At 44.6% G+C, this 23,039-nt stretch overlaps 1 long non-coding RNA gene across 1 annotated transcript in view; it reads right to left on the bottom strand.

Moving 5' to 3' along the window:
* Positions 1–23,039, bottom strand: part of LOC146834601 (uncharacterized) — a 134,781-nt gene that overhangs the window by 7,355 nt on the left and 104,387 nt on the right. The gene's annotated exons all lie outside the window — the stretch shown is intronic.

Below are 23,039 nucleotides of genomic sequence, written 5' to 3'. Positions count from 1 at the left end.
CTGGAATAACGGGTGTGAAGCAAGTCTGGCACTCATAAGAAATCTTCAAACAAAAAAAGGCCAGAAATCCCACAAATACATTTCAGAAAACTTCTAAGGCTTCTGATCAGAGCATCTGTCGTGCTAATCCTTGAATTTATATTGACCTGTTGTCAAGACACATCTGTTCTTAACATAATGTGGTATATGACACGCAGAAAAAGAATATGCCAACAACATCTGCACAAATCCACAGTTTTCAGGCTATCAACAGTGCGGCACATTATTATAGAATCACGCCCTTAAATGGATGAATAGAGATGGATGGAGAGGAGGATGGAAAGAGAAGAGAAGGATGGCGGAAAGGAAGGATGGGTTTATATAAATGGCTACAAGAAGGATGGATGAACAGAAAAAGTACAAAAAAGAATGGAAGGAAAGAAGGAAAGCAGGATGGCAAAAGACACAAAGAAGTTTGTAGAGAGGAAGAGACAAAAGACTGAAAGTAGGACGTAGATAAGGAAGGAAGGAAATGTACGATTTTTAGAATTCTCTCAGCGGAGCAATCTCCCAAACAACTTACGGGCTCGCTTGCCTCACTCGCTCGCACATAATTATTTGTGACAGGGTTCAAAGTAGGGGTATTTTGTGCCTAAGGTAAATTGCCAAAAACATACAACTACTAAGTATGACTTTGTGTGACTTTTTTGGTTATGGTGTATGCATTTATCTATTTCAGCTTGCAGCATGCAAGCAGCTACAATGACTGCTCAGTGTGTTTGGAGGCATTGTTGAGACTGAAGGCATTGTTGAGAGTTGTAATAGATGCCTCATGCTAAACAGATGTATTAAACTTGATGTAAAAAAAATATAGCCAGGGTCTGCTCCTCCATTATAGCAGAGGAGCATCGCCCCACTGCTTAGAGTCAGGAGATAGAAAAAAGTAAAATGGCAATAAAACTCTTTATTATTCATTTTATTTTTCCCAGCTGAGCAAAGTGGCCCGTGTCTAGGACGGGGTGGGGCCATCATCTAAGATGGCAACAGGGAGGAGGAGAATTTTGCACTACAAGTCCGCGTGTCGGTTTGGCAAGCCATCTTAGTCCTGAAGTCTCTGTAAAAGGTGTGCGGCAATTCTTGCCTAGAGGGCATTGCTGTAGTCCAGTCGGCTGGTGATCAGGGCTTGTGTCACAGTGCATCTCTTGTGTAGGGGCAGCCCCTTAAAGATCTTAGGTAGAATGCATAGGGTAAGGAAGCAGGCAGAAGAGACTGCGTTGATCTGTATTTGCAGTATTTTCACATAATAGTGCCCATTATTGTTCTACAATCATATTGTCTTGTCATTGCCCACTTTTCTTTTCACCCCCTTTCTTGCAGTGCCCTTTTGACTTTTTTTTTCTCACCTTGCTCCTCTTCCCCTACTACTGTCTTTTGTACTCCTGATGCAAGCTAAGTCACAGAATATTTTCTCCCAGTAGGCTGCACATGATCTTGGTTGATAGGAATACCCCATTCAGCACTCATGATGACCACTCTACAGCGTAAGAGCCTCTAACAGTGCAGGAAATCCACTTATAGAGTTACAGGTTGGAGGGCAGGAGTGAGAGATGGATGGCTGAGGAGGGGCAGGCTGTGAGGTCTAACTTCCTTCTGACAACCTTATTACATAGACTATTCTCCTCTACCTTTAACAACGTTTGCCTGGTGTAAGACTTCTACCTCACTGTATGCTATGTTGAGTCCTGCCCTTTCATTTGACGTCTAATGTGTTCCAGAAGTTGTAGTCAAAGACTGTTTCCAATTACCTAATCCGACGCACACACAGCATATCAATAATTTCCCACAAAAGTTGAGGAGTGGAAGCATGGCGTATAAGTCTGCTTGCCCTTGTAGTGTAAAATTCGGTATACACAGTCAAATAGGTTTTGTTCTTCGTAACAAGCTCTAAGCAGGCTTTCACAGTTGCAGGTACCACAAAAATGGGTGCTATCACATAGATGTTGTTATATACATGTTGCAATGCTTTAAAACGTCTGGTCAAGGTTTTTAATACCATAAACACATCACAGAATGTGGTTACTACGTTTCAACAAGAATATTTGGCACTGGAAATCCTGTGTTTCAAAACAGTACCTATGCAAAAAGAGCAGATGATTGACGGAATGCTGACCAATGCAAACATTCACCCCAATCAACAGATCTGGGTTTAATCCATTGTTTTTTTGCCCACAACACCACCACAGTTTGGACTGAGCCATATGCAAACCAGTCTTGACTCTGCTCCTCATGGGAACAGTCCTGCCCGAACTGCCCAGCCAAGTCCTCTCTGGACCAGGAACAAGCATCCTTGGACCAGTTTCGGGGTATCCCCCCTCATCAAGCTATCTTAAATCCAGTGGCACAGTGAGCACAGGGCCACGTCTGGGGACACCCTTCCCCCTTAAGGTGACAAAAGCAAAAAGAACAGATGATGGACAGAATGCTGAACATTGCAAACATTCACCCCCAGTCAACAGATCTGGGTTTAATCTATAGTTTTTTTGCCCACCACGTCACCCAGGTTTGGATCTAGCAAATCAGTCTTGACCCTGCTCTTCATGAGAGATGTACAGCTTGAACTGCAAAATCCAGGTTGTTTCTGCTATCTGTCCATCAATTGTTCCTTTTGCATTTGTCACCCTAAGTGGAAAGGGTATGCGCAGACGTGGATCCCGTGCTCACCATGCCACAGGAGTCAAGCCAGCCTGGCTGCTGAGGGATGATACTCTGAAACCGGTCCCAGGATTCTTGTTTCTGGCCCGCTGAGGACCTGGCTTGGCAGTTCGGGCTGGACTGTTCCCATGGGGAGCAGGTCAAGACTGATCTGCATATGGCTGGGTCTAAACTGGAATGGCATGGTGTGCAGAAAAAATATGGATTTAGGCCCAGATCTCTGTACTGGGGGTAAATGTTTGACATTGTTTCAGCATTCTGTCCATCAGTTGTTCTTTTTGCATCAAAACAGTACATATGGTATTCAATAATCACGTACAGGACATCCTGTAAACTCCCAGATCCAATTTAAGTGCAAACGCCCATTAGATCCCATGAGCATGAACCGATGTTAGAAATGGGATTTTTGGTAGGCTAGGGCATGTGCCAAAGCCAGGCAGAAACCACCACTCTAGTCAGGATAAGGGAGTTACACTCCTAAAATAACCCCTGCTCACCTCCTTGGTAGCTTGGCACGAGCAGTCAGGCTTATCTTAGAGGCAGTGTGTGAAGCATTTGCACATAACCAACAGTAATACAGTGTAAGCACTACAAAAGGACACCACACCAGTTTAGAAAAATATCCAATATTTTTATATACTTAAGACAATACCAAAAACGATAAAAATCCACAATACAGTACTTAAAAATCTTCAGTTATCAAAATATGCTTGAAAAACAGTTCCTTGATGTTGATAGCTTCATTCGGGGATATCATGGCGTCGTGAACAAACAAATCCAAACAGTTCTGGCTGACTGCAACCTCGCGGGCCAGCTACGCTGTCAGGAAGACCCGCAAACGGTAACTTTTAGAAATGCAGGGCATCGGCGACCTCTCGTTGATCTTCCAAAAGAACGGCATCCGCAGGCGTCGGTTCCGGAAGTCGGTGCAGGAGTCGTCGGGGTCCTCAAAGTCACAAACGTTGCAGATCGAACTCCTCTCTGTTGAAGTCAGGAGCGCTGGTGTTGGTAGGCATCAGGTGCTGCAGTGCGAAGTGCAGCAGTGCGGCGTGTGGGCCTTCAGGTCGCGGTGTGAGCAGCGGCTCGGTGGCGGCATCAGATGGCGTCATCAGTGAGACCAGGGTCGCGGTGCGAAGTGAATGCAGTGCTCGTCGCGGTGCAAGCAGCGGCATCGTCGTTGCTGAAGTGCTGTAGTCGGCTGACGAACGGGAGTCGATGGCGCCAGCGTCAGTAGGCCAAGGCTGCGGTGCGGGATGAGGGCGGTGTGTCGTGTAACTTTACGAGCAGTGCCCTCGAACCACGGTGCAAGCAGCGGCATAGATTTCAGCATGGAGCATCGTCGTCGGGGGTACCAAGGCATCGGCGTGAAGCAAGGCAGTGCGGAGTGCGGAGTGCGGTGCCCACAGGTCACGGTCACGGTGCGAGCACCGGCTCGGGGGCGGCCTCAGCAGGCGTCATCGGTGAGACCAGAGTCGCGGTGCGGCATTGCGGCGGTGCCCTCTGCAGTGCCTTCAGGATATAGAGACGGCAGCGTCGTCTTCGATGTCGTCGGGTTGCTTCTTCTTCTGTTTCAGCACAAAACACACAGTACCCAATGCTGAGGGCAGAAGAGCTTGAAGTCTTTGCTGTTCCTGAGACTTCTTGAACAGGGGGCAAGCTCTACCTCAAGCCCTTGGAGAAACTCGCAAAAGTAGATAGCAGAAATTTCAGTCCAGTCCTTTCACTGCCCAAGACAGAAGCAGCCACTGCATGCCAACACAGCAAAGCACATAGCAATGTGGTAGTTCCTCCTCACAGCTTCTCCATCTCTTCTTCTTTGCAGTCTTCTTGGTCCAAAAGAGTTCTAGAAGTCATGGGTCTGGGGCCCAATATTTATATCCCCAAATCAGAGAGGCAGAGAGTGTCTTTGCCCAGCCAGAACCAGTTCTGCCTTCTCTGGTGTGACTTCCTGGCAGGAGGTAGAGACGGCATGGTCAGAGGCGGACCAGGCCTTTTGAGGTGCAAAGAAATCTCCTCCCCCTTCCTCAATTGCAGCCCAGGTCTATTCAGCCCTTTCCTGACCCACCTAGACTATCTGGAGCCACTCCTGCACCCCAGCCTTCTGTCATCCAAAACCCAGACAGGCAATCCACATTCCAGCAGAGGCACACAGGATGACTGAGCAAGTAAATACTTACTTTCTAAAGTGGCATTTTCAAACACAGAATGTAAAAATCACCTTTACTAAAAGATGGATCTTTATATTCTGAGTTCAGACATACTAAACTTTATTTTCCTACCTAATTCCCCGGGCCAGTTATGTTTATAAGGTGTTATAAACAAACTCCCCATTGTGTCCTATGGGGAGAAGATAGCCTTGCAATAGCGAAAAACGAAATTGGCCGTAATTCACTATCAGGACATGCCATACACACTAGGGCATGTCCTACCTTTCACATACACCACACCCGGCCCACAGGGGTACCTTGGACCTACCCTTGGGGTGGCTGACATGTTAGAAAAGGGAAGGTGAGGGACTGGCAAGTGTTTGCACTGGCCAAGTCGACATGACAGTTACAAACTGCGCGCAGACTCCTCAATGGTGGGTCTGAGTTACCTTTTCAGGGCAACTCACGTGGGTGACACAATCAGTGCTGCAGGCCCGCTAGTAGCATTTGATTCACAGGCCCTGGCACACTAAGTGAACTTTACTAGGGACTAACAAGTAAATCAAATATCCAATCATGAAAACACCAATTCATAACACAATTTACCACAGGAGCACTTGCACTTTACCACTGATCAGCAGTGAGAAAAGTGCGCAGAAACACTACCCCAGCAAAAACAGAGTCAAAACCGGGAGGTCAGAGAGCAAAAACTCAGGGGAAACACGGCAAGAGATGCTAAGTCTAAAAACATAACATCTTATCCAGGACACACACAGGTGCCTTCCTTGCACAGGACTCAGGAATTACACAGGTAAATTGACTGGATAGAAAAGTGAGAACATTCTTAATTCATTTGATACCCGAGTCCCAGTTGTTGCAAAAGAGTACCCCCACATTAAAACAAAGCAAGGGGTGCCATGGTGAAGAAAACTTATTAGTTGTACAAGTGTTAGTGCTGAAATACAGACTGATACCTTAGATGTATTGTCCTGGAGCGTAGCTGGAACAATATCGAAAGTAGCAGTGCCAGAGTGGGTTTCTTTTATAGATCAGTATGACATATGTATTTTCCAAGAGACACGGAACACCATACAAACATTTAGATCAGGTTACATGAATTATTGCATTCCAGCTCAAACTAGCACATAGGCCGCCCATATGGAGAATTAATACTCTGCTCAGAAATGTCATTAAACTTCAAAATCAAGCAAATAAATACTAAACTCCAGGGATATTTTAGGAGTTACTGTGACGGGGAACAACCTTTACAACGCAACTTTTACAACGCACTACACTTACAACACAATTTTTACAACGCAACATCCACTACAACGCATTCCATTACATCGCATGACACTACAACGCATTTTTAAAAACTACCTTTACAACGCATTCCATTACATCGCATACTACCTTTACAACGCATACCATTACAACGCATAATATTACACTACACTATCCAACACTTACCCTACTGTTGCACCCCCTGGAGTTAGAATAGTAATTTTTACCCCTATACTATCCAACACTTACCCTACTGTTGCACTCCCTGGAGTTAGAATAGTAATTTTTACCCCTATACTATCCAACACTTACCCTACTGTTGCACCCCCTGGAGTTAGAATAGTAATTTTTACCCCTATACTATCCAACACTTACCCTACTGTTGCACCCCCTGGAGTTAGAATGGTAATTTTTACCCCTATACTATCCAACACTTACCCTACTGTTGCACCCCCTGGAGTTAGAATAGTAATTTTTACCCCTATACTATCCAACACTTACCCTACTGTTGCACCCCCTGGAGTTAGAATAGTAATTTTTACCCCTATACTATCCAACACTTACCCTACTGTTGCACCCCCTGGAGTAAGAATAGTAATTTTTACCCCTATACTATCCAACACTTACCCTACTGTTGCACCCCCTGGAGTTAGAATAGTAATTTTTACCCCTATACTATCCAACACTTACCCTACTGTTGCACCCCCTGGAGTTAGAATAGTAATTTTTACCCCTATACTATCCAATACTTACCTTAAATGCAATGTAATATTATGCGTTGTAATGGTATGCGTTGTAAAGGTAGTATGCGTTGTAATGGAATGCGTTGTAAAGGTAGTTTTTAAAAATGCGTTGTAGTGTCATGCGATGTAATGGAATGCGTTGTAGTGGATGTTGCGTTGTAAAAATTGCGTTGTAAGTGCATGCGTTGTAAAAGTATGCGTTGTAACGTCATACATCCACTGTGACTCCTTTGAGGACCTAATATTGGTGCAGGTGACTTTAATACCACTTTTGAAGCCCTAGAAAGTAACAAAAGGTTGCTCAGAGAAGAAGATGGGAAGTGTTCCATAATTCATCATGCGCTCCCCACTATAAAAAAAATTTGACCTCCTCTGCACTACAGTTGGTGTCTCCAAGACTGGCACATAGACTCAAGGTCTACAATAGTCTGACCCATTTCGATATTGGTGGGTATCACACCTTCAATATATACTGCACAAGCAGAATTGGCAATAGTTTAATGGACCTTCGTTTATGTAGAGATGTGATTAATACAAAGGTGTGAAAGTGACCAGAGTGTCCCGCATCTCTCTATGAAGTACATCATCAGGATTGGGCAGGAACCAGGTAGCCAATAGATATGTAGGGAATTCCAGGTTTTGAATAACAAACGACCCATTAAATGGGGCACAATAGAACGACAGCCAGAAGTAATGGCAAACATACATATATTCACTAAAAAAACCATAGGTTTTAGGGAAAGTTATAGTTAGTTGGACATTTCACTCGTACATAACCAGAGAAATTCCCCCGTTATAGTTAGTTCAGCTAACTATAACTCGCGCCCCCGCAATGCACTGCTGATGATGTCACATATTACATCACTCATGACATGGTCAGTGACATCACTGATGACATCACTCATGACATCTCAGTGCACAGCCCCGGGGAGGTGGTGGTCCAGGGGGCTGGGGGGTCCGGAACAGACCCCCAAATTTAAATATTTAGTGCCCCGGGGAGGTGGTATTCCCCGGGGCGTGTGGATGGGCTCGAGCCCCCCCACAGGTTATTTTATTTATTTTTTTTAAAAAGCCCTGGGCGGTGGCAGTCCCTGGGGTTGTGGGGGGGCTGTGAATCCCCCGCAAATCTTTTAGAAAAGCCCTGGGGTTGGCGGTCTCAATGAAGAACCCTGTGCCCTATGCAAGGCAGTGAAAAGGATCTAGATTCAAACTCCTATAAGGACACTGTCTGTTCACGCTCAAGCAAAAACGACCTCAGAAGGGACAAGGCTAATCCCCTTAATCCAATATGATCCAGATGGTCATCCAAAAGTGTATAATTGACCGCATCAAATGCCACAGATAGGTCTAAGAGTATAAGAGCGGCACACCCTCCATTATCCATAATGCATCTGATCTCCTCTGTAGCCATTATCAGCGCAGTTTCAGTGCTATGGCAGCTCCCAAAACCAAACTGAATATGGTCTAGGAGTTTGTGCTGTTGGATGAAACTGGCAAGTTGGTTATTCAAGGCCTCTTCAATTATTTTTGTTGGAGTGGGGAGCCTAGATGTAGGGCGATAGCTGTTATGGTCCCTGGGATCCAAGCTTGGCTTCTTTAATAGAGGCAGTTTTTATGCTTTTTCCACAGTATGATAGTGTTAGAAGTGGAGGTCTTTAGTTGGCAGAGGTATGCACCATTGTCCAAGTAGGGACCCTTCCTTCTAGTCAGGAAAACACAGCGATACTCAGTCCCTGAGTTCTTGGGAAGGTGATGATACAGTTTTGCTGCACGCAGGAGAAGTGATCCATTGAATCAGGAATATAGGGGGAAGTGATCCGTCTATTCAAAGACGGTTCTGGTCTGCGGGTGATGCGTTGGAAAACTTGTCACACAGGTGCGATGTGTGGAAATCTGGGACGCGCTGGAGGTTGATGTGGCGGTGGCAAACAGGCACTGCATCGGTTTCTTCAGCCGCAGTCCTACAATGTGTTGATTCTTTCAGCCGCACAGCAGGGCCTGCACCGGAGATGGTGCAGTGATCTTGGACTTTGGAGATCAGTTCACAAGACTCGGTGTGTGGCGGATTTTTCAGCCGCTGACAGGTGCTGCATCAATTCTTTGGCAACAGCGGCAGAGTGGAGATTTCTCCTGCTAGGCTGTGCTGCAATGGAAAAACAGGTGCTGGAAGGACGATGAATCGGTTTTCTTGGCTTCTTCAAGCCTTTTCAGCTCCCAGCAACAGGAACCACCTCCAAAGGCCCAGAACTGGAACAGGCACCTTGTGGCAGGTCAAATCTCCCAGCAGTGGAGTTCAAGGAAGCTGGTGGTGAAGTATTTGTGTCCCTGAGACTTCAGAACAGGAGGCAAGCACACACAAGCCCTCGGAGATTCATCTCAAGCAGGTTCACAGCAAGGTTCCAGTATTTGTCCTCTCCTTGGTAAAATAATCAACTGCAGGCCAACCCAGCAAAGCAACACACAGCAGAGGGGCAGTACTCCTTCTTACAGCTCTTCAGTTCTTGGCCTTGCCAGAGGTTCCACTGGATTCCAGAAGTGATCTAAAGTTCTGGGGTTTTTGGTCTACTACGTATACCCCATTTTTCTTTTGAAGTCTTTTTTCAGAAAGCCTCTCTTGTTCAGTAAAACCAGTTCTGTCCTCCCTGGTCCAGCTTCACTACAGGAGGTGGAGACAGCATTGTGCAGAGCAGACACAGCCTATTCAGGTGCTAGTAAAAACTCCTCCTGTCTAGAGTGAATGCATATCCCCAGCTCCTGTCACTCCAAAGCCAGACAGTGAATACACAAACAGGCAGGGGCACACAGGATGGTTGTGCAAGAAAATGCCTTCTTTCTAAAAGTGGAATACAATTTAAAACACAATTTAAAAGCCACTTTCACTAAAAGATATGTTATTAGATTCTGAATTTAGATGGCCTAAACTCAATTCCTCTATCTTGTCCCAATGGAAAGGTACACTTGTAAGATGCTACAGTGCAGCTCCAATGATAGCCTATGGGACAGACAACCTTTCAACAGTAAAAAGCGAAATACACAGTATTTCACTATCGGGGCATGTAAAACACACCAGTACATGTCCTACCTTTCACATACACTGCATTATGCCCATGGGGGTACCTCGGGCCTACCTTAGAGGTGCCTTACATGTAAGAAAAGGGAAGAATAGGGCCTGGCAAGTGGGTGTGTTTGGCAGGTCAATATGGCAGTCTAAGACTGCACGTACAGACACTGCAGTGGCAGGCCTGATACACATTTGCAGGGCTACTCATATGGGTGGCATAACCAGTGCTGCAAGCCCACTACTAGCATTTGATTTATAGGCCCTGGTCACACACCAGTGCACTTTACTAGGGACTTACCAGTAAATCAAATATGCCAATGATGGATAAACAATCATAATCACAATTTACGCAGGGAGCACTTGCGCTTTGACACTGATCAGCAGTGGCAACATGCCCAAAGCATCTAAGCCAGCAAAAAAGAAATCTAGTACACAGTCAAAAGTGCAGAAGAAGGAGAAAAAAGTGTCATGGGAGACCACACCAAGGGGGTGCCAAGTCTAACAATGGGGAATTGTCAAGTGGTGATCATTTTGTTAAAAATTAAGGTAATGTTGCGAGCAATGACCTCTGGGACCAATTGCATGATAGTCACGGGCATGGATCAGAGGGTGAACCGGATTTTGTAGTATTGATCAGTCCTATCACCGGTTAGTGGTAAAGGGTGGCTATCACAGTGTTTTGAGTGGTCAACCTGTCTTCCTGTGCTAAAAGAGTGAGCAATGGAGTCAACGTTTTAAAAATAAGTTCCACTTTATTTTGGAAGAATGTGGCCCAAAAATTACAAAAGGACGTACTGTTTTCCTGTATGTCATTGGAGGGGGTCTAGCGGTCATATATCATAAATCAATCTCACCTTCCTTCAATCCACTAATGAGTGAGGAATGTGAAGCGATGGAGTTCTGCTTTCATCTCTCGCATCACTATACATTCAGAGGCACTCTCATATACAGGCCTCCGGGCCCGAGAAGACAGTTTCTAAGTCAAGCAAGTTGTATTATGAAAAATGGGATAAGTGCCAACTCCTACACATTGTTGGGAGATTGTAACTTCCATCTAGAGCTGTTTTCAGATCTAGACACTATCAATCTGCTAGACCTGATGAAGGGTGGAAGCTTAGAGCAACTAGTGACTGGTGCCACTCACCTGGCAGGCCACACCTTAGACGGCATTTTTCTAACAACCCACAGTTGAAATTCACCGGTCTTGTTCCGCTATTCTTGTCAGACCATGAGGCCATACTATTCGAGCTCACGGTCCCCGACCATACTATATCCAAACTGCAAACAAAATATTTAGACAAAAGAGCTTGGAATAAAGTAGAAACCGCTGACTTACAGCAAGTATTATCCTCACCTGCACCACGCTACCCAGAAATCTGGACGAAGCAACCAGGTCTTACTCTAATTGGCTGGAAGCAGCAGGAAATAAACAAGCGCACAAAAAACTTCTTTGATTTACTAGACAGCGACCGTCAGCTCCTTGGTACTCACAGGAGCTTAAAATCAAAAATTATGTTGTAAGCAACTGGAAAGAAATTGGAGGAAGGAATATAATGATGAGGAAAAAAAGGAATACAAATCAAGTATAACTGTGTATAAACAGTTGCTTCAAAAAACCAAAGTAGACTATTTTACCAATAAAATTTCTTCCGCAAAAAACTCGCCAAAAGAACTTTTTTAAACTGTCACCACCCTGGCCCACCCAACCGCCCCTAACATCCCGGCTAGCCAAGAACTGTACAACGAAGTAGCAAAGTTCTTCTTTGATAAAGTGAACGCTATTTTTTTAACTTGCTCGGAATCAACCATCATAAACATTACCGGCCAGATGATTAGCACTGAGAAAGACTTATGTAGGGTCGTCATACTGAATAAACTTGCCCCAGTATCAGTCTCAGACACTTTCACTCTCCTCATGAAAGTTAAATCAGGCTCCCCGTATGATCCCTGCCCAGCATCCATAGTAAAATTGGCAGCTCAGCCAATCTCACGCACTCTGACTTGTATTATAAACACAATGTATTCAGAGGGCTATTTCCCCATTGAGTGGAAACAGGCATCCATCCTGCCCCTGTTAAAAAAACACAAGCCTAGATGCCAAAGACCCTAATAATTTCAGGCCCATATCTAGATTACCACTCCCGGCGAAAATTATAGAGAGAAACCTTAACACACAACTTAAGGTGCTTTTACAAGAATCACAGGCGTTAAATCCTACGCAGTATGGTTTTAGAGAGGGGCATAGCACGGAGCCAGCGCTACTCAAAGCTACGGAGGAGATCAGGACCATTCTGGATCAGGGAGAAAAGGTTGCATTGATTGTGCTGGATCTCTCAGCAGCCATTGATACGGTTCATCATGCTCTGCTGATAGACCAACTGCATGAGATAGGAGTCCAGGGTACCGCCCGGAAACTCTTCAATTCCTTCCTATCCAACAGAACCCAAACGGTCGTTCTGAGCGAATACAAGGCGGACTCATTCTCTCTACCCTGTGGAGTGCCGCAAGGCTCTTCATTGAGTCTGACACTTTTTAATATTTATGTATCCTCACTGGCAACACTAATTGAATCTTTTGGTTTCCATTTGACTTCCTACGTGGACCACACCCAAATAGTGGTGTTCATACGGACTGAGGAGATGCCAGGAACTGCGTCCCGGCTCCAGGGTTGTATGACAGCCGTTGGGGGCTGGATGGCACAAAACTGCCTAAAACTCAACTCCAGGAAAATGGAGGTTGTACTGTTTGGCAATAACCCCAACTTTTTGACCTCTGACTGCTGACAAGATGTGCTAGGGCCCCTTCTCATTCCCAGCAGGAAAGTGAAAAACTTGGCAGTGTGGATTGATAACAACCTTAGTTTTAAGGACCAGGTCAACACAGTAGCCTCGCAGATTTCTCATGTCTTGCGATCCTGTATGAAAATAATGCCTCTGCTCCCCAAAGACGCCAAAAAAATAGTCATTACAGCGTTAACAATGTCCAGACTGGACCAATGTAACAGCTTATATCTTAACATCCAGGAAGGACTACTGAATAAATTACAGATCCTGGAGAATGCGGCGGCTAGACTTTTGACTGGCATAGCCAAATACGCCTCCATCTCGGATGAGATTAAAAAACTTCACTGGCTGCCAGTTAGAAAACGCACCCGTTTTAAACCCTTATGTTTGGTCTTCAAAGCCCTGCATGGAACTGGACCAGAGTATCTTCAACAGAGATTACGCTGGTGTTTACCGAAGAGATCGTTGAGGTCATCAGATGCAAAAATGGTGATGGTGTCTCGGGTGAAAAAAGCTAATTGGGGTGGCAGAAGCTTTGCATGCAATGCTGCCAAGGCATGGAATGATCTACCAATATTCCTCAGAACTATGACCAATCTGATGGCCTTTAGGAAAGCACTAAAGACATGGCTGTTCAGCAAATAATATCACCAGTACTCCGTCCTCCCTCTCACTTTTCGGTAGGACTGCATACAGCGCCAGGACACCTTCGGGTAGCAGTAGCGCTAAAAAAATGTCAATACCAATAACAATAACATTGGTTTGAGACATTTGAGAGCCTCTTTACTGCCAAAAAATGTTTTAGACAATTCTATTTCCTGAATAAAATACTGTTTTTTTTCCTACCCTAGCGTGGATTTGTAGACCGCAATGTATTGCTTATAATTATCTTTTACTGTCTGACTATAGTTTTTCTTCAATCGTATTTCTTGTTTCCTGCAGACCTGTTTTTGATATCTCCGTGTAGATGAGAACCGTGGGGCAGAGGGTTTAGCTCGCCCATGATTGCTTGTATTAGCAGTTGCTAACACATGGGCTATAGATCGGTTCCAGTTATCGTGGTCACGAGGGAGGATTTCTAGGTCATTAGATCTGGTGGTCTAAGAGTCAATTAAAGCCTGGTTAAATTGGTTGGGTTCAATTTTGTGCAAAGCCGTATAGGTATGAGGGGAATGGCATCGGGTAGGCCTCCTATTGACCCGGTTGATCTTTATGTTAAATAGGACAGCATAGTGGTCCGACCAGCACAGAGGAAGAATATCAGTCAGGGTCAGCAAAGGATTGCTGGAAAAAATACTATCTATCATGTGGCCTGCACAATGGTTGGAGCCCTCCATCAGTGGCGCAAGACGAAGGCATGACATTGTATCCAGCAATGCCTCACTGTCTCTATTAGTACGTGCCTCCAACTGAAAATTGAAGCCCCCTCGCATGGTGAAATCAGGTGAATATAAGCCATGTTCTAAGAGGGAAGTAATCTCCTGAGTAAAAGGGAGTCTGGGACTAGGAGGTCTGTATACTAGTATTCCATTCCAAGACTGAGTTTTAGACAGCTCAAAATTAAAGGAGAGAGCTTCACAAACATTTGAGGGCACCATCTACAAAAAGGGCCAGGTGGGGAGGAAAAAGCTTTAGTGCTGGGGCGGCCAAGGCCTTTCCACCTGAAGAACATCCTGGATCTACTTGGTTTTAGGAAGACCCTAAAACCTGGCTTTTTTGATCGATTGCTCGCTCCGTTTTTTTTAACTATGTTTTCAGAGGACTGTAGCTAGCGCCAGGACACCTTAGGGTAACAGTTGCGCTTTACAAATGCACCTAACAAGCTGCAGTGGCCTCCTTGTCTGGGCACTGGCCCTTATTATTTTACAAATTGAGCCCTGGACGGGAGACGTGAAACCCTGCCTGGTCATGAGAAGCTATGGCCTTCACTCCACTGGAAGAGAAATGCCAGTATAGCTAGAGATAGCCACAGGGGTCTGAGTTCATCTGGCGACTGTCTCAAAATCTAAAGTTTTTGCAGAGTGGACACCATGTTTGTTGAGCCGGCTTAGCAAATTTTTTGTTTTTCAACATAAACTCACAAAATGGAAGTTTATTCTTGAAAAGCAAAAAGAAAATGGCCTTCAAAACCTGTGTGTGTTCTCTTGGGGGTCATCGTTTGAGACTGCCAGGCTTTTCCTGGTGGTCCCAAACAGGAATAAAATGTACATTGGAAGGACTAAGGGCCAGATGTACAAAAGCTTTTTGCTTTTCTTAATAGGCTGAATCTCAATTTCGGCCCGTTAAGAAATGCATAACAGCCTTTTCATATGTACAAAGGGCAAAAAACGTTTGCAATTTGCAATTTCTATTCGGTAGAAATCGCAAATTGTGACCCTGATTTAGGAAACGCAAATAGGAATGACCTATTTGCAATTCTTAAAGCACATGTACAAAGCATTTCGTAAATGCGAATTGGACATTTAGAAAATGCTATTACTATTGTCTCTAAGTCGATGGTAACCATGTGCAAAATGTAAAACCTGCATCTCAAAATTCATTTTTTAATGTGACATGCAGCGCACAAATGCACTAAAGGTATATGTGCACTTTTAAGTGCACTACAAATTCCAGGGGGCCTCCGGGGGGCCTTCAGCCCAGAGGCACCCTTGGGTTTGGATTTCCTAAATTGCAATTTCCTATAAGGAAATCGCAATTTAGGAAATGCAAATCATTTCCTATTTGGCCCATAGGTGGGACTGCACTAGCATTTCCAATTTGCAATTTTCTAATAGCGATTCCTTGTCTGTAGGAATAGCTGTTAGGAAATCGCAGATTTTGCAAATACCATTTTGCATTTCCTAAATAGCAATTCCTACGGAATCGCTATTTGGTCAACGCAAATCAGAATTTCGTACATCTGGCCCTAACCTACTTCAGCCATTGACTGATAACCATCTGGAATTGAGTCATCAGTCAAGGATTTACACTGCAAAGGTACTAGAGTCTTCCCTGTAAGTGCTTGATCGACCTCTAAATGAGGCCGGTTAACCATGAGTGTGGCAGAGGAGGAATCCGCCCGAGTTCGGCAGATGTCCTGACGTGGTTTCAGGAATCTGCCAAAATCTAAATCACTCCCAGAGTTTTCATTCTAAAAATTACTTGTTGCTATCAGTTATGCTCATAGATGAAAACGATCAATTAATGTATACACAGTTACATCACTTTATAAAAATACACATTTAAAGTAGTTCAACTATCAAGTTTTCTTCTTGTACTAAATATAAATTGGGGGTTTACCCAGGCCTGGAAAATTATATGCCATCTGTACTGCCGAGTGATTTGAGCACCAAATGCAAATTTGCTCTTCACCTCCTAATCAATATGAAATTAACGAAGGATTTTGAACTCTTTGCAAATCACAGTACAAACTAATTTCTAAATTTAAATACTCGCTCATTTTATAGTAGGTTTCAACCACTAATGTAACATTTTACTTTTAAAGTGTGCAAACCAGGTTTCCCTGTAAAACAATCATATTCATTTTACCACCCTTTACTACCCTATACCAAATTTTGGCCCAAATTCTCACACAAAATATAGTAAATCTGTTTTTGGAGTAGTACTCCTACAAACATGAAAAACTGTGCCAGACGCAGCTTTGTTGATGTACTACTGTGAATGTTGCGACTGTCATGGGACCGTGTTGGTACTCCCACAATGTGGCATTGCGTTCAAAGTACAAGTCCGCAGAGGGGGAAGCCAGAACATGTTGCAATTTTCCCCCAGGGAGAACCCCATTCCCTTACATTTAAATGAGGTGGAATTGCATACTGCTTTCTACCCTAAAAAGGGGTTTCTGGAGCCCTTTGCAGACGCAGATCTCTCTCGTGCAGACACGCAAACTGAAGAAAAGCCAAGCCATGATCCACGCGCTGCCCACTTCTTCAATGGGGTTTACTCTTGCTACAATGTCCACAGTTTTAGCTTTACAATTACACAGGAGTAAATACATTTATACCTGCTATGTGTGTGTTTTTGGTGGGTACCAATCAGGTGTAAATCTAGCCATTTTTGGTCACTGACATACATTTATGACTGAACATGACTTTGTTAATTGGGCTCATAGACAGCTCACTAAATCTGATGTAATATTGCAAATGAGTTTTTGCGTTCCTGGCCTGTTAGAGGCATATTACAGGAAATGTAACCTAATCTATTTGTCTAGCGCCAGGGCCGGCATTTTACACAATGTTCTAATGCTTCAGCGTGGTACTACATTGTAAATAGTGATGCATCACTTTACATTGCAAAAGTCGCCACATATGCGGATCGACATTCACCACATATTTATCGAAGGCTTTAAGGACATCCGGCCATCAATAAATGAGAGAGCAAGCAGAGAGAACGTGCCTTGAATTTGCAGACAGCAGCCATGCAACGTCTCTCAACTGGTTCTATGCAGATTAGCCCCGTCCCGCACCGAAAGTGAAGACAAACTATGAACACATGCACACACATGTTTAACTATTCGGCATGCATACTGTACATCGGGCTTCTCTGCAAGAGGCTTGCTTCCCCGGCTGCGCCGTGCGCAGGCAGCCGAGGCCAAGGTTAAGGCTTTGTTCTGCAAGCTCGAGACGCCGAAGGAATTTCCACAAAAGGAATTCCAGAGCCGCGATGAACACTGAAGGCCTGCACTGTGCTTCTTTTGTAGCTGATAGGCAGGCAGCATCTCCCCTCCTCTAGCCTGGAGACGAGAGCTGTCAGCCCTGCCGGGCTCCAGCTTTTACTTGCACCAACCGGTTCCTCTCTCCCGGTAAGGCCTGGAAACTGCAATGCAGGAGTTCTTTCAGGCAACATAAGCGCCTCTTCTGTCACTTGGCAGGGCTGCCCTACTCCATGCAGAATAGAGTCATCTTAGACTTGGGCAGAGAGGGGGTGGGACGTTAGACCAGCTCTGATTGGGCGAGCGTTTGGCGCACTTTTCACATGCAGCTTCACGTGTGAAAGACGGGGTTTATGAGGCTCTTTGTGGCTGTGGAAACAGCAGAATACTAGACCTGGCAGGGCCGCAGCTCTCACGCCTGGACGTGCAGCTATACCATAGATGTTTCATTTAAACCTTATAACGTACGTAAACCACCAACCGGTTGAAGTAAAAACGACCACACAGGCTCCCCTTTATGAAAATAGCACCCCTTAAAACTCCTGCTTTGAGGATAATACGATATTTAGCTTTAGAGCTTGCAAATATTCGGCCGACAAAGGGATTCAAATGTATGTTAGTAGCAATGAGAGTAAAATAATAAATATTTAACAGAGGCAGTGAACCAGTCAATACTAAAGCAGTCTACGAGTTTAACATGATTTGGCCCATATTTCTAACATGGCAATAAGTGTTGCACAGAAAATACAGGTAACTTGAGTGGATATGCTGTCCGAGCAAGTGCATGCCTATGATAAATATATGTGTGCAGTATTTTAGCATTTTAACCATGCCTGCCAAGTATCACGTATCGGGTGTGACACTAACGCATTTCAGTGTGGTGTTCCGCATCACCGCACTGAAATGCATTGTCACGCATTTTTAATCATGCCAGTCTGAAACTGGCTAGCCGGCTCTGCTGCTTCCCACAGACTTGCAATGGCAGCAGCGCTCTGGCTCAGTAAGTTAATAGTTAAAGATCTGACTGCTCAGCTCTGGAGTCAGAGTGCTACAATGTTACAATATGCCTCCCCTGCTGCCTGGCTGCATTTCATTTCCTGCCGCAGCGCGGCTCTCAGACGCCACTGACTCGCACTCTCATCAGACCCGGGGGCGGCCGGGGCCTGCCCTCAGTAGTGGTTGCTACTGGCAGCTGTGGCACCGTGGGGGGCCCTGGGATTGGCTGTGACCTTGTGCCTCGTCACGTCCTGGAGGAGCCAAGAGGAAGTGAGGTAAGGTGGTTGGCAGGTCAGAGAAACGGCGGGGGATTCAAGAGTCGGCGAGTCCTGGCAGTGGTTCGCTGCTGTCTGCCCAATAAAACCCGCGGTGGACCAGTGGGAGGCGGCCAGCATCGAGTGACTTGACTAGTCACTCACTTGACTTGAGTCTTTCATGGCCGCCGGCTCCAGCGCATCATCAAAGGCGCCATCAACATCGTGGTGATGATCACCGCGTGCGCAAACTAAGAGTGCAGGGCGGCTACAGTTGAATTAAACTTGTGGCAGGCTGCATGCAATGGCAGCGCTGCTCGCAGCATGACAAAGTTGTGCTATGGTTATTTTATCAAACAGGCAACGGACCCGCCCAGCGGCTCAGCTAAGACCCCCGCACAGACTGCGGCAGCCATTGGAGTTGCTAAGCCACACCATCATGCCCAGGCCGGTGTTTGCTGTGGCGGGAGTCGTTAGGCAAGGTGCAGCCCGTATGAAGAATCGTGTTGCAAAGTTAGTAAGTGGTGCCTCGTGATGTGTCTCTCTATGCTGCAAATTGTTTTATTAATGGTGCGCCGCCGTGCTGCCGGTCGACTACATGCTTTTACTATATTGATTGAGCTTGGATAACTGCATGCAGCAATAGAGCGGATGTAGGAAAAACTAGGCCGGTTTAAACTTGATCAATTGCAGAGGAGGGTCGGCACTGTTAGAGTGACCGTTCGCCCTCAGCCTCCAGAATGCAGCAGTAGGGGGTGCAAGAAGGTCTGCATTGAGCAGGGGTTGCTGAAGTCAGACAGCAGCAGAGAAGGTATTGAATATTCCGATGATCGGATGAACGGAATGTATACTTCCTGAAGTTCAGTGAATGGTGGAATTTTTTGGGAATAGAGATTTGTTTCTGTTTAAGCCATGTAATCTGTTTTAAAGAGACTAAGCACAGGTGTAAATAAAAACCAAGCATAACTGATGTGGGAGGGTGCAGCACTGATAAATGGTTCGTACCTGCCCTTCATGAAGACAAAGGAGAACCAGACGGTTGGAGAGGAGATATATATCCCATTATACTTCTGAAAACAAATGTGTGTAGGGGCCTCTCTGTTCATCTGGGCAGCTTGCAGGCTCTGTATTCACATCACGTTATGTTAGAATTGCAAGTTATCTCATAACGTGTTGCAGAGGCGTCATAGGGACTCGTTGAGTAGCTCGTTTTCTGAGAAGTTTTTATGGAGTGCAAGTTTCAGCTTTGGGCCGAATGTAACTACGCATCTTTATTTTTCTTGTTTTGTCCATGTGCGCAGGCCTGCTTGGCAATACCCCTGATAGTTAATTTTTTTTCTTGTGCCACTGCCATGATTTTCTTCTGAGCTGCCACCTGTCTGCCCTGTTACAGCTGAGAACTGACTGTACATCACATAGAAGTCTGTCTTCTCACTGACTGTAAGCTGTGTTATTAGTCGCTCGCACCTGGGTCAGGTGTTTGTGAGAGCCACTGTGGTGCTTGCCGACGTAACTTCTCAGTGCGCCAAGCATCACTGAGTCAGCAGAGCCTGTAGTGTAGATCTGTGTGATAAACTGCGAGTGGGGTGATGGTGCCACCATCAGGGTTTTGCAGGTAGTGGGCGGCATGCAGCACCAGGGCGCACTGCTTAGTAATACAGCTTGTGGAATATGATATAACTCGTCTTAGAGTTCCTTGATGCTCAAATGGGTGTAATTTCTGAAATGTATATGTTTCTCTTTTCTTCATTGCTGGATTTTGCTCGCGAGAAAGTGTCACTCATGCTCATTGAAATGTCACTCATAATTACACTGAAATTAAGAAAATGTCACACATAGCAATCTGAAACCTTGGCAGCTATGTTTAACCAAAATAGTGCATCACAAAGCCGGGTATAGACACGCTTTTGCCATAATCCACATGCAATAAGCATGCAAACACTTATAACAATTACCCGTGCATGCAAACAAGTACAAATGCTTGCACGTGCACAGCACCAAACAAGCATGTAATTTATTTAGCACAAAAAGTACACCCCTAACTAATGTCATTAACAATTATAAATTTTGAGACGTCATAGCTCTGGTATTGCATTGCACTGTATATAGGTAAGGGGTGCTGTCTCTGGATGTCAAGTTAACATATACCAGTAGACTAGTCAATCGCAAACCCATGCCAGTAGGTCAGCCCTGCATCATATCAGTTGGCCTGCAAGGCAGGTCATTAATCACCACCCACCTCACTGTCTTATTAAAGGTCCATTCCTTCACATTGAAGTGCTGGTCCACTCCAGACTGTACTTCCACTGAAATATAGTGGACAAAAGGGATCGTTTGGAGAGTGACAGAAGGACATTTTCATTTTATTTAATTTACAATGAGTGTAAGATTCTGGTCATATGCAGCATTTTACAGTGCGTTTTCATCAAAAATGGATAGTTTTCCCGGGGTGGCCATTTAATCTAATTACTACATTGAAAAATGACTATTAAATACGTGGCCAATTTATATCTTTTTAATTAAACAGGTACATCTCCTCCCCCTCTTGGCTAAATCAGTCATCAATCGGCATCCTCTGCAGGCTCCAAGTGATGTCATGCATAAAGGTGAGCTGAGGCAGATTTACAAACTGGTGCAGCCTGTGGTTTAACGACTACAATCTTTGTTTAAATGAAAACAATATCCAGACTTGAAGACCTGCGTATGAAAAAAAGTTGCAGAAAAGTGACGCTCCCATTTCCAGCCTCTTATTTCAAACCCAAAATATACATATTGAGGTGTGCGCGCACACACACACACACACGCACACACGCACACACACACACACTCACACATGCACGCACACACACACACACACACACACACGCATATATTTGTGCTTCATTACTTCACCCAATGGGAGAAGCAATCAAGCCTGTGCTACAAACCTCAGGCTGACTGACCACAATGCACACACAACCTATCACCCATCTCTGTACCCTGCTCACTTCTTCCACTGACATATATAAGACCATAGTAGGACCTTTAAAAAAGCAGGCTGGCTGACTCATGACAGGATTGTGCTTACTCATAGATCCTACAACAACAGGTGAATTACTGAGTTTCAAGGATAAAGGGGCCCTGTGGTGGCTGCTATCTGATGCTCTGGCTTCTCTCTGCCTTGAAAATGCAACAAGAAGATAATACTTCTTTTATTATGTATTGGATAATTTTCTTTGTCTTTACAAAAATATGTGTTGCACACAACATTCCACACCAGTAATCCGCTGCCTACAATATAAAAACATGTTATTTCTGATAATCTCTATATTAGGTCACCTCCTGAACTTATCTCTTTTGTTGAACATACCTACACCCAGAGCTCAGATCAACAAAGTCATAAGCTTCCATTATCCAGAGACAGGGCCATTAGGATTGGAATATGGAGGATTCAATCGGAGGAGCAGGATTATCACTCAGTATTTGAGGCATTCCCTCCTCATCCTCTTCCTCCTCCTAGGGCTTATTAAACCACAAAGCTATAGCTGGAAAGAGAATCGAGAAATGTGCAGGAAAATGGCAAATGGTTCCTGTAGGCCTCAAATGATTTCCGCACAAAAGACAGCTGAGAAATAATGTTAAGGGGTTTGAGTTTTCATGAGAAATGTGAATGAAAACGCATTAACAAAAGAGTTCTACATGAGCGATATTAATTACATAGAACAATCGTTGATAATGTTTGTATTTATATTAGAGTAATATACATTTTTAAATGAATAATGAAATGGAACTTTCCTTTATATTGTGAACAAATGACTGAGTCTGTTTATTTTTTCTAGAGAAAACTGCATGCTTTACAGAGAAGGCCTCAAACCACTGTTAGGGTAGATTTGCTTTTTAAACTTAGGCAGCAGAAAAATTTATTTTGTCCTTTGTTATGATCGTTGTGTTCTTTCCTTCTCGACGGCTACTTATTTGGAGTATCAGCGGAACTTCCTATTGTCCGAGGAAATGTTTAGTTTTGTGGATAACTACTCTAGTAAAATTTTACGAAAGTGTCAAAGATGTGCGCGAGACTAGGAAGGAGAATATCGTGATTTCCTCTGAAGGACAATGATGTCCGCAAGTGGTGTGACTGAACAACCTATGCTCCTGAACCAATGGAAATTGTGAATTGTTTGGCCTTTGTTACTAAATTAGAGATGGACTTTAAGATTTTTGGTATAACTATTAGTGTTAGAATCTGAGGAGAGGGTTGGTTTTTGCTAGACAGGCGTGGCGAGGGAGAGCATCTTCATGTGAGCTGTTTCCCTTGAGTTACTCTTTGGCTGCTGCACCTCATACGTTTGTGAGGTTGCCCCCAGCTTTCCCTTCTGGCCGGAGGGTTAGCTCTTCAGACTATTAGCAAGCTGTGTTAAAGTTTCCTTTGGTTCATATGATACTCTGTCTTTGC

This window comes from Triturus cristatus, chromosome 4_2 (genome assembly GCF_964204655.1).
Source record: "Triturus cristatus chromosome 4_2, aTriCri1.1, whole genome shotgun sequence".
Classification (NCBI taxonomy): Eukaryota; Metazoa; Chordata; class Amphibia; order Caudata; family Salamandridae; genus Triturus; species Triturus cristatus.
The sequence above is the reverse complement of the archived record's forward strand: the minus strand, read 5'-3'. Positions and strand labels throughout refer to the sequence as shown.